The sequence below is a fragment of the Oratosquilla oratoria genome, chromosome 31 (assembly GCF_046742065.1).
Source record: "Oratosquilla oratoria isolate Oo_2021 chromosome 31, ASM4674206v1, whole genome shotgun sequence".
In the NCBI taxonomy this organism is placed as follows: domain Eukaryota; kingdom Metazoa; phylum Arthropoda; class Malacostraca; order Stomatopoda; family Squillidae; genus Oratosquilla; species Oratosquilla oratoria.
Genome location: NC_134807.1, coordinates 2,987,962 through 3,000,122, shown reverse-complemented (window position 1 = coordinate 3,000,122; position 12,161 = coordinate 2,987,962).

Below are 12,161 nucleotides of genomic sequence, written 5' to 3'. Positions count from 1 at the left end.
ATTCAAACCACACTCAACCTTCGGGAAATGGCCATATGACCAGGAGTGTGGTATGGGATTATCGCTATAGCTTCGCTGTGCAGGTTTCTTTCAGCCGATAATAAGAAGAAAAATATATAATTATAAATTATTTGGTAAGTCGTCGATTATTCAAACAAAATTGTTTGCTTATATTTACTGTTTTAACGAAATAACCTCTTGATCAGACGACAAAATCTGACCTTCAAATTTGTTGTTCGTATGAGAAATATCTCTTAAACATATATAAACAACTGATAAATTTTACATTTTCAAACGTATAATTAGGACCCAGAAAGCGGGGAAAGGGACGACGGAACCCCCTGAGTGCAAGTTTGATCGAAACGATGCAGTGCATTTCATACTTACATATTTTTCATTCTTAGATTATTGCAATCACGAAGAATTGTGATTTATATCTAATATCATAATAATCTGTCTTGTTGCCTTCCATTAGCCTTAGAAATATTATTTTCATAATGTTTTTTAGTTGTTAGAACACTTAAATAGTATAATATGCATGTTTATATTTATCGTGAGTTAGTATTCACTAGTGTACATAAGAAAACGACTTCGATCTCTAAGTTGAAGCCGACAGCCGCCATCTTGGGAGTCCCAACCACTCGGCTCAATAATAATAATAATAATAATAATAATAATAATAATAATAATGATAATAACAATAATAGTAATAATAATCATAATCATAATAATAACAATAATAATAATAATAATGTAGTAATGATAATAATTATAGTAATAATAGTAATAATAATGATAATAATAATAATAATAATAATAATAATAATAATAATAATAATAATAATAATAATAATAACAATAAGTTTATTTGGCAATAAACAAAATACATCAAATACAGATAATGAAAAAACGCAGAATTCGAAACTACAATTACAAGGGTCATGACGTTCATCAACACGCGTGCTTGTGCTGTCAACAATATAATTTTTTTTAGGCTACGAATGGAAATTTGGTGACACAATATATGCCTTACCATCGCGTGCATTGACTCAATGTATGAGGTATCTTGAAAAAATATAATGAGGAACTAGGTAACTAGGCATTATGTTCAATAGAATTTACACAAGATGCTTGATTTGCGTGATTGACAAAACAGCCCTTGATATATTATAATATTCAACCAGTTTGGTTACCAGTGAAAGTTTATAATAAATATAGTAGCAAATAATAACATGATATAAAAAATTATTAACTTCGTAAGAATTATCACTAAATACTAATCATGTCAATATTTCTATCACTACCATTACATCACCATCACATCGCCATACGATACTGCACTTGCCAATGTAACTTGAGCGTCTGTCTTTTTCATCCTACTCTACAGTAATTCCAGCATTTTAATTTTATCCACAGATGTTTATACAATTTGAATTTAGCTTTCATCCTACTCCAGCATTTTAATTCTATATATGTATGTCATCCAACACATGGTATTTGTATTCCAATGTTTGATTTACATGTGTAAGTTGCCATTCTACACAAGCCAATTTGACTAGAGCGTTTGAACTTTGTCATTTCCATACTACTCTTTACTTTGGCTCCAGCGTTTAGGTCCTCTTGTACTAAATTGTACTTGTTTCATAATTTTTTCACCATCAGGGCCTGTTTCCTCCACAATTTTTTAAGGCAAATATGAAACTGAGCGCACGCAGAAAGCCCTGTTCACAACAGCTGTTTGAACCGCGGCGGTTCAAAGGATTACAAAGGAAGATGATGCCGATGAGAGACCTATTGAGCCATAACTAGGTCGGATGCGAAAAAAGTAAATAGATAAATCAACCAATCAATTAATCAATCAATGAGTAAATAGATTAATAAATAAGATAAATAAATACATAATAATAAATGATAAACAGATAAATAATAATAATTGATAAAAAACATAAATAATAATAATAATTGATAAAAAACATAAATAATAATAAAAATAGATCAATCATAATAAATTATGATAAATTAATAAATAAAATAGAATGACAGACATTACAACATATTGCTTAGGTGTTTATTTAAACGAATCTTAAGCCTCGAACTGAACTACATTGCACTGCCTCTGCAGGAAGTTTATTCCATTCATTTACTACACGGTTGGCGAAGTTGTTTCTACCCACTTCCAAATTAAATCTATTTCCTGACAGTTTGAGACAATTGTTTCCTGTCTAGTTTGCATTCAGTGTGAAAATTTCGTCACTTTTGATGTTGTCAATTCCCTTTAGAATCTTAAAGACCTGTATCACTCACGGGTCTACGCTTTTTAAGGGAAAACAGATTCATATATTTTCTCGAATTTCGTGGGATTTATTTCTGATATTTCAATTATAATGTAAGTCAGTGGAGGCGCTCACAGACAACCGCGCAATTTTTCCTTGACTATGCGGTACCGCCGCGGTTCAAACCTCTAGTGTGAACAGTCCCTTAAGAGCTGTACAACCCCGACTAGCCTTAACACGGCATACCTGAGAGGCTCAGGCCACACTGAAAGCAGATCTTTCTGTGACTCATTGGCTTTCATTCACATAACACAGATAACACTACAGCATATCTTCCTTGAGATTATGTCTTTGGGTCCTCAAGTATCCCCATGCTTATGAAGCGCTGTTCTTCAACACTGAATTATATATGTTCTTGAACCTCTACGAGGTTCAACACGAGGTTCAGCATATACGAGGTTCAGCATATCTTCCTTGAGATTATGTCTTTGGGTCCTCAAGTATCCCCATGCTTATGAAGCGCTGTTCTTCAACACTGAATTATATCTGTTCTTGAACCTCTACGAGGTAACTCTTCAACACTGAATTATATCGCTAAGCATCCACTAACTACCAGGCTGTTGTTCCACTTGTGGACCTTTGTGGGTCGCGAAGGACCCATGGACCACAGCTTGTGGACCACGAGTATAAAACGTCCTCCCACACCTCAAGGATCTTGCGCCAAGTGATTTCGTTCAGTGCAGACATAAATCGCTAAGTATTTGTGTCTTAAACATCAAATATGCTTACGTACATATATCCCAAGTGTAAGCACTTTATTCAAGTTACTGCCTGACGATTTTATTCAGCATTCGCGGTCGAGACAGACTCTGAGGAGAGGAACTTCGGAGGGAAAAGAAATCGAGTTCGATGTCAACGGAGTTCGAAGGAACAGAGAGACGACATCGAGACTTCTTGGCGGGTCACTTGGTTCGCCCTACACTTCCGGAAGAAGCACTCTCTCCACTTGGCCCTCAGCCAGTGGATGCAGTCTTCATGAGACCCACCCCCATCCCCCTCTCTCTCTCTCTCTCTCTCTCTCTCTCTCTCTCTCTCTCTCTCTCTCTCTCTCTCTCTCTCTCTCTCTCTCTCTCTCTCTCTCTCTCTCATTTTTATCACACGGAAAGGATCTTCAATGTGCGTGTGTATGCTTTGCACACTGTTTATATACGAACAGGCTACATAAAAAAACACATACACATATACTAACACTCATACACACACACACACACACAAACAATTATACATACACACAAGTTGGGGTGAGTGTGCATGTATATGTATTACCCATAGATTGGTCTATATATGAGCTCCGAAGCTCTCATCCATGGAGGTAATAGCTGCCGATCACGAGTCTAGCACGTCATTCAATACAATGGTGAATCACCTACACACCCACACAACTCCGTTGGTCAAGGAAGTTTGTGTGTGTTTGTGTGTGTGTGTGTGTGTGTGTGTGTGTGTGTGTGTGTGTGTGTGTGTGTGTGTGTGTGTGTGTGTGTGTGTGTGTGTGAGGTCACAGCATTAGCCATAGAATGCGCCATATACGAGCTCTGAGCTTTTATCTGGGAGGGTAATAGCTATCGATTACAGGTACAGCACGTGATCCAAGACCATGATGAATCACTTTCTGTCACACACACACACACACACACACACACACACACACACACACACACACACACACACACACACACACACACACACACTCCTCCTGAGCAAGACAGAGTCCATCCACCTTATCAGAAACACTCCTTGTCTTGTTGAAAACTTTCAACCTGCCCTCGTCGGCCGCAATCCTGCGTGTTTATCTTTCTTTCGAACCTCTATTTTCATGGTCACCGCCACAACGCGTCTTTATCTCCTATTTTTTAACGTCGTTTACATGGTCACTGTTTCTCAGAGCTCTGTAACCGTGCCATTCCCGTGCGCGAAACTTGGCATCGTCGCATTTCCCGAAACCTCTTCCCCGTTTTCTATGTAATATCCCTTCGCAAGAACCTACCACAAGGTTCTTATCTTTCTTACCTTCTACTGGAGAGGTTGCGGAATTTTCTTCCCCTGTTGTTCTCGGCAATTGTAATTGTTATTTTGAACTATGTGTTCTTTTCACTATCTGCATTTCATAATAATAATAATAATAATAATAATAATAATAATAATAATAATAATAATAATAATAATAATAATAATAATAATAATAATAATAATAATAATGATAATAATAAAACAATAATGATAATAATAGTAATAGTACTAATGATAATTATAGCAATAATAATAAAGATTATAGCAATGATAATAGTGATGATAATAATAGTGATGGCAATAATAGTAACAATACTAGTAATGTGAAATTTGTTCTCCATTTCAATTGCTCGGCCAGCATCGCGCAATGCCCCCACAAGAAAATTTATCTATTCTGATAAGATCGATCGTTATCTGTTGAGAGATAAACTGTACAGAGAGAACTGTCAGTTTCTTGTAATCCACTGAGCGTGGGAACAGATTACCAGTATCATCACTATTAAAATCTACTGCCAGCTTCTTCATCTGTTGCCGATGTTGATATTTTTATATTATTCATATGTATAATTTTCACTTTATTCATATTGTATACATATATTTTTTTAGTACGCATATTTCTTACAAATAAATACTTGCCCTAAATTTTGTCATAAATAAAGCAATTATAAATCATTTCTTAACATAAAAGTAGTTGTAAATAGTTGCTTGTTGATTCTTATAAAATGCGTCAATTTAGCAAATGCAAGCTAAAATCTGTTAACAAGTACGATTATGCAGATTCTATTAGGAGTAGTGTAAATAACGGGCATAAATTTTGTCATAGATAAAACTTTGACGAATTATTATAAACAAAAAATAGTTGTAGTATTGCCTATTGATTCTTATAAAATTAGTCAAATTAGCAAATGCTGCTAAAATTGATAAACTGTGATGAAAAACTCGATTTTTTTAGTGACACGCGTTTTTATGAATGATTCACTGAAAAGATTCGGGTACTCGATTTACCGAGGCAGTAGCCTGCGTGATGCAGTGGATCGGGTATTTGTGCCAAAGATAAGAAACGCGAGCCTTGATTAATCATTTTGAACCGTGACATTAAACATGAAAGATGTCAAGTTAGCTTATCCTTCACCGCATCTCCGCCAATAAAATAAAATAAAATTAAATTAAATTAAATTAAATTAAATTAAATTAAATTAAAAAAATAATAATAATAATAATAAAATAAAATAAAATAAGATAAGATATAATATAATAAAATAAAACATAATAAAATAAATAAATGAATAAATAATTGCTACTTATACGTTACTATTAATTTGCTGTATTCATTTATGGGGACTCAAAATACTCAGAATGATAGGAGCTATCCAATGATCTAGATAAGAATTACATTTTTGAGACTAGCAAATAACTTTAATTTTACCGATTTTTTCTTATACTCCCTGCCCAATCTGTGGTTAGCTGGGCCCAGGAGTCTGCAAGAGAGCATAAGGCTTACACTAGGCAGTTCCATGTCCATGACCACCTGTCATCCCCATCCATAAATATGTCTAACCGTTTCTTAAAACAACCGATAGTTTCAGCGCTCACTACTATATGGTTACTAAGTCTATTCCATTCGCTGACCACCCTATTAGTGAACCAGTTCTTGCCTATTCTCTTCTTAAATCTAAATTCGTCCAATTTAAATCCATTACTGCGAGTACTGCCCTGTTGTCTTGATATGATGACCTTGTTTGCGTCACCTTTGTTAAATCATTTGATCCACTTGAACACCTTTATTAGATTAACCCGAACTCTGTGTCTTTCCAAAGAGTGTAAGTTAAGGTGCCTAAGCCTCTCTTCGTAAGATAAATTTCTGAGCCCATGTATCACTTTGGTCATTCTTCTCTGTACTAATTGTAATGAATTTATATCCATTCTATAGGACGGAGATAAAAAATGTATCGTATAGTCAAGGATGGATCTAACTATCGCCAGATAGTTTGATAATTGCCCCTATACTTCTATTCGTAACCGTCCTAGCAATGAAACTTAATGCTCTGTTAGTTCTATTCTTGGCGCCAATGGACTATATCCTGGATTTAAGGTCAGGACTCACTAGAACTCCCGAGTGCCTCTCGCGCTCAGTTTTCTCTAAAAATGTGTTATCTAAGCTATATCAGCTTTCGGGGTTTTGTAACTGTACGACTAACACGCTGCACTTTGAGATATCGAAGTTCATTTGCCATTCCGCCGACCATGTGAACAATTTGTTAAGATCTTTCTGCAGAATCTCGGCGTCTTCTCTTGACCTAATTAGGTGTCTTACTTTAGTGTCGTCCGCAAATTTACTAACATCACTAATTGTCCCATTGCCCAAGTCGTTCATATACATAATGAACAATAAGGGACCCAAATCCCGAGCCCTGGGGAACTCCACTAGAAACACTCTCCAATTTGGATTTTACACTGTTTCCGGTGACCCACTGTTTTCTGTTACTGATCCAAGCTCTAATCCATTCAAACCCTTTTCCTCCTATACCATGGGCTTTGACTTTATTTAGTAGTCTCTCGTGGGGCACCTTGTTGGACGCTTTGCTAAAGTCAAGGTAAATAACATCGTAACTATCATTGTTTTCTCACACCTTGTATATTTTAGTGTAGAAAGATTAGTCACACATGACTTACTCTTGGAGAACCCGTACTGTGAGTCACGAATCAAATTATGTCTCTCGATGTGATCTATGGTTCTATTAGCTATTCTTAATTCAAGCATTTTACCTATAACTAATGTCAAACTGATTGGCCTGTAGTTGCATACTCGCTTAGACGATTTATCTCCCATTTTGAAAACAGGAACAACGTTTGCCTGTCCCTAAGCAATAGGCACAACATCAGTATCTACCAACTTTTTAAACATTTCTGTTAACTGGTCGCAGATCGGTCAGTGAGACGGACGATTTTGCCCAGCGAGGACGAGTCAGTCGAGTTCTACTGCAAGTCACTCTGAGTCTCTGAGTCAATCGTGATCCTCACTAACCGATGACGTAACTCGAGTTTCGAGTCTGGAATTTGTAGTCTGTCATGAGCTGCCGGACAGTGACCAGTGTCAGATCTGGGCGCGTTATCGCAGGCCAGGCAGTGCATTACCGTCAATGCGTCACCTATTTTAATTTCCTTTGGACTGATTTTGATGAAACAATATAAGGAGAAGTATTTACTTCTTACGAATATTCTCAACCAAATAATGCCTAAATTACAACATTTTCATTCCCTATTCTTAGTATTATAAATAGTGAAATAACCTCAGCTGACCACTCGCGTTACTGCGTTAGTAACGTACTACCTGCACCCAGCTCTGTGGTATGACTGGTGGATGGTGTGTATCCATACCCCCGTTCATACGAGCACCAAGTAATAATGATAATAATAATAATAATTTTATTTGGCAAAGAATCAATATACATGAAGTGCAGATAATGACAAGAACACATAGTTCGAAATAATAATTGCAAAACACAAAAAAACATGTACGCTTATTTCCATTGTCCAGTAAGTGAAATGACCATTACACATCATTTACATACCACTCAGAACCACCGACATATGCAGAATACGAGGTTGTAAACAAACATTAAATAGTACGTCTTACACTATCTTGTCGCTGTCATTGAGTGGGTCGTTAGGCCTAACAGAAACTGAACTAAAGTATGGCTTCTTCGTGGCTCAAGTCTCCTATGACGTACTACACACACACACACACACACACACACACACACACACACACACACACACACACACACATACACACACACACACACACATACACACACACACACACATACACACACACATAGACACACACACACATACGGTGGCGCAATTGGTAGAGCGCTGAACTGCTACGATAGTGGCCCGTAGTTCATGGTTCGAATTCTGCCCAGGGCCGAAATTATTTCGTACCGCTGCGCTTCGGGTCTTTTTTTTTATTATTATTATCATTATTATTACGCGCGCTTCGGGTCGTTACTCTGACTCTCGTGGGCAGGGAGTTGGGTGTGTGTGTGTGTGTGTGTGTAAGGTCATAGCATTACCCATAGATCGGACCTGCGAGTTCTGAGCTCTCTTCTAGGAGGGAAATAGCTGTCGATCACGAGTCCAACACGTGATCCAAAGACCAAGTGAATACACACACACACGACTCGTGGCGCAGTGGTAGATCTCCCGCCTACCACAACGGCGGTCCGGATTCGAATTCCACCAAGGGCTGAAATCATCTCAGTATCGCTGCGCTTCGAGTCGTTATTCCAACTCTCATGGGCTGGGAGTTGGGGGTATGTGTGCGTGTACGGTCAATGCATTACCCATAAATCGGCCATACATGAGGGTAGTAGCTGTCGATCATAATTCCAACACGTGATCCAAGACCATGGTGAATCACACACACTTTTCGCATAGAACTGACAAACGGAAGTGCCTAGAATGACCCTAATCTAGCTGGCAGAACGCATAATGAAAGACTAGGTAAAATGAAATTGCCCACACTGGAAGAAAGAGGTGACACGATTATTTTCATAACCATGAAATGATATATTTGTAGTCAAAGATGAGAGGAAATCAAACATGCATAACAAATAAAGAAAAGAAAAATAAGAAAATGACGTTTCAATGTCGAAACACAATATTCCGCGTGGATGCATTTTTCAGAGACCTAAAATCAATTGTAAACCTTAAGTAGGGTAATTTAAAGATTTCTGAAGAGGCCTATCATATGTTATATTGCAGGAAGAGGCATATTAACCTCATGTTACCTCGCTTTAGTCTAGTAAGGATTTATTCTGCCTCACGAATCTTTCAGATACCCTACTCCATTTTCATATTGATGTGGTATTTTTCCTGAATAAGTTGTAAATTTACAGGGAACCAGTTGGAGAACAGAAACGAGTCTGGTCTCAGAAACTAGTCTTGGAACTAGTAGGAGACCGGATGGGACGCAAGTTCTCAATTCCCTCCCTTCCCCGATTAGGGAAACTTTTGGATGAGGTTAAAATAAACGAACCAATGACGGTCGAGTTTCCTTTCAACCAAGAATGGAAAGCGGACTAGGACCCACATACAAACAGGTCCCATGTTCTACCAGACGACTAACCGGCAGTACAGTACAACACCTCATCCTTCTGTTTGTGTCATTGGCAGTCAAGGAATAGCTGAATAACGCTCGCTTCATCACGAATAAGGGTGGCACTCGGTAGCATCTGAATTGTCGATCTATATTCGAAAATTTTTATCTTTTTTTTCTGTCGCGGTTCGCCACGACACATTAATTGGTGCATTGGTGGAAAGAAAGGTTTTGCTTATGTATACAACAAATCGTCTTTTCATTTCTATAAAATGCAGCCAAATAATATCTTCTTAACAATGCATTTTCCCATCCTTTATGCATAGTCTTACAATATTTAAGCTACTGAAAAATAATATCAATCTCGCACGTGAATTGGGGGCATGTAAGGAAACCAATATGTCAGTTTAGTGTTTCGTATATATAGATAGATATTAATTTCACTTTTGATTGTAGTAAGTTATCTCGCCTTTTTCCATAGGAAACATAAGAATAAGCTTCTCGGAGAAATATATAATTATGAGACAATGACGAGGCATTTTGCGTACATTTCTGAATAATAATAACAAATAAAATAAATTAGAATATGATACTTGAACAGAGAGAGGTAGTACTTACGTGTTTCTTTGGTGAAGTTTTGAGACTTGTCTAGGCTAGATTTCAATTTGTCCACGGGAAAAACAGTAATTCCTCACATTTTTGGAAAATTCATTAGATATTTTAGGCCCATCATCTGCCAGATTGGACGCCAATAAATTAATTTATTTTGATTAATTACGTAACACATTCCTGTTGCTATGATAACTTAAGCTTTTATCTATATATATTCTTTACTTCTATTTACTTTTTTAGGAAGAATATACAACATCGCAAATAAACCTGCACGCTCTGAATTACATAAAGTTACCCCTATTTTTCGTTTTCTTCTGTAAGTGAGCATTTGCATAATTGTATTTTCACAGAGAAAAAGTGCCTATGAGGCCTGACTTTAATTGTGTCCCTTTTAACGCCAAACACACTATGGTTTTAGATTTTATTTTGCAGTATACAATTATTTTACGAGAAATTCAAGCCAATAACCAATACAAATTAATTGAAAAAACAAATGTGAAGAGTATAGACTAAGTCGTAGGTAAGAATATAACAATATGTCAGTGGTTTATTTTCATTAAGGTCCCTGAAGAAATAAGATAACTAAAGTATACAAAAAGGCAAGTAAGAAATAACACTGTAACGTATATAAAAAAATTACACAAACATTAACTGAATAGAAAGAAAACAAAGTTGACAGGATAATAATACTAAGTATATATTAATATATAATTGCTATGACTGCTAGACTAGTAAGCTGTGAGCGTCTAAAATAAATTTCCTACAAGATACTTTGAACGACGTATAATTTTGAATGGTTTCATTAATACATCAAGCCTGTTCCATAGAAATGAAGCTAGGAACTTCAACCCTAAACAGACCTAAAACGAGGTAATACAACAAAGGTATTTACGTGTCTGATCGTATACAATTTTGTGCATTTCACAAGTATTTAAAAATTCACTCTATTTCCCACAGTAACCAATTAAGACGACTAAAATGTGATGAACTGTGGTCGGTAATTTTGCAGAGGATTAAAACGTATTTTCTCTTTGATCAAATTACATGGAAATCACACATTTTAAAGAAAATAGGTCGAATAATGCAACCATATGCTAATTTTTTGTATAAAATTATGCATTTGAGCTAAAACCGTCATTGTTCGGGTTTGGTCGGTTTTGATCGGCGATTAGTGAGACCGCCGAAACTATTAACCATTAAATCTAAGGCTACGGACGCACGAGAGGCTGTTTAGCCGTTTTTATAGAACACGCTACTTTTAATGGAATTGCGCGCATTAGTTACTTAACCGCTAATGCGCGCAATTCCATTAAAAGTAGTGTGTTCTATAAAAACGGCTAAACAGCCGCAACGGTTGAGCGGCTAAACAGCCTCTCATGCGTTTCATCCATTATGTTATTGTGAGTCTCATTTCTCTGGCTTGTCCGAACCAAACCACGACACGATCGCCAAAGGAAAAAAGTAAAAACAAATACGATAAACAAAAACTAAATAAAAATGACGATTCTGGATATATTCCCCCTTGGCCACTGCCACGTCTGCCTTCTATCTGAATTTCTTCCAAGGATAAGGGTGGAGTGCGTGCAGGCAGCGTTTTGGCAATTAAAACTCTTAATTTCTTTTATTCCGTTAACTCTTGGGCCACTTAATTCTTGAACCACTCATGCCCGCTGATTATAACATGCCCCGACATGATTTTTTTTTCGATCTTGTTCAGCTCCGAACAAATCTTCCCTTCCAGTTCGATCTCGATAAACTTCCTTAAGAACACCTCAGCAAGATACTGTAATGCCTACCATTTATTACATTTTACTTAATCATTTGTTATCATTTATTCATTATTATTTGTTTGTTTATCATTTATCACTATTTATTTATTTATTCTATTTATGTAGTCATTTATTATTATTTTTATATATTCGTTTGTTTATTTACCTATTATTTATTCGCATCTGACCTAGTTATGGACCAAAATATCTTCTGTCGGTATGCTGACTTCTTGTTTCTGTTTATCATCGTGATCCTTTCCTTATGGTGATGTGTGGATAAGAATATTGATAAAAACAGTATTGTGGTTTCCGTGGGAAGTATTTAGGGAATTACAA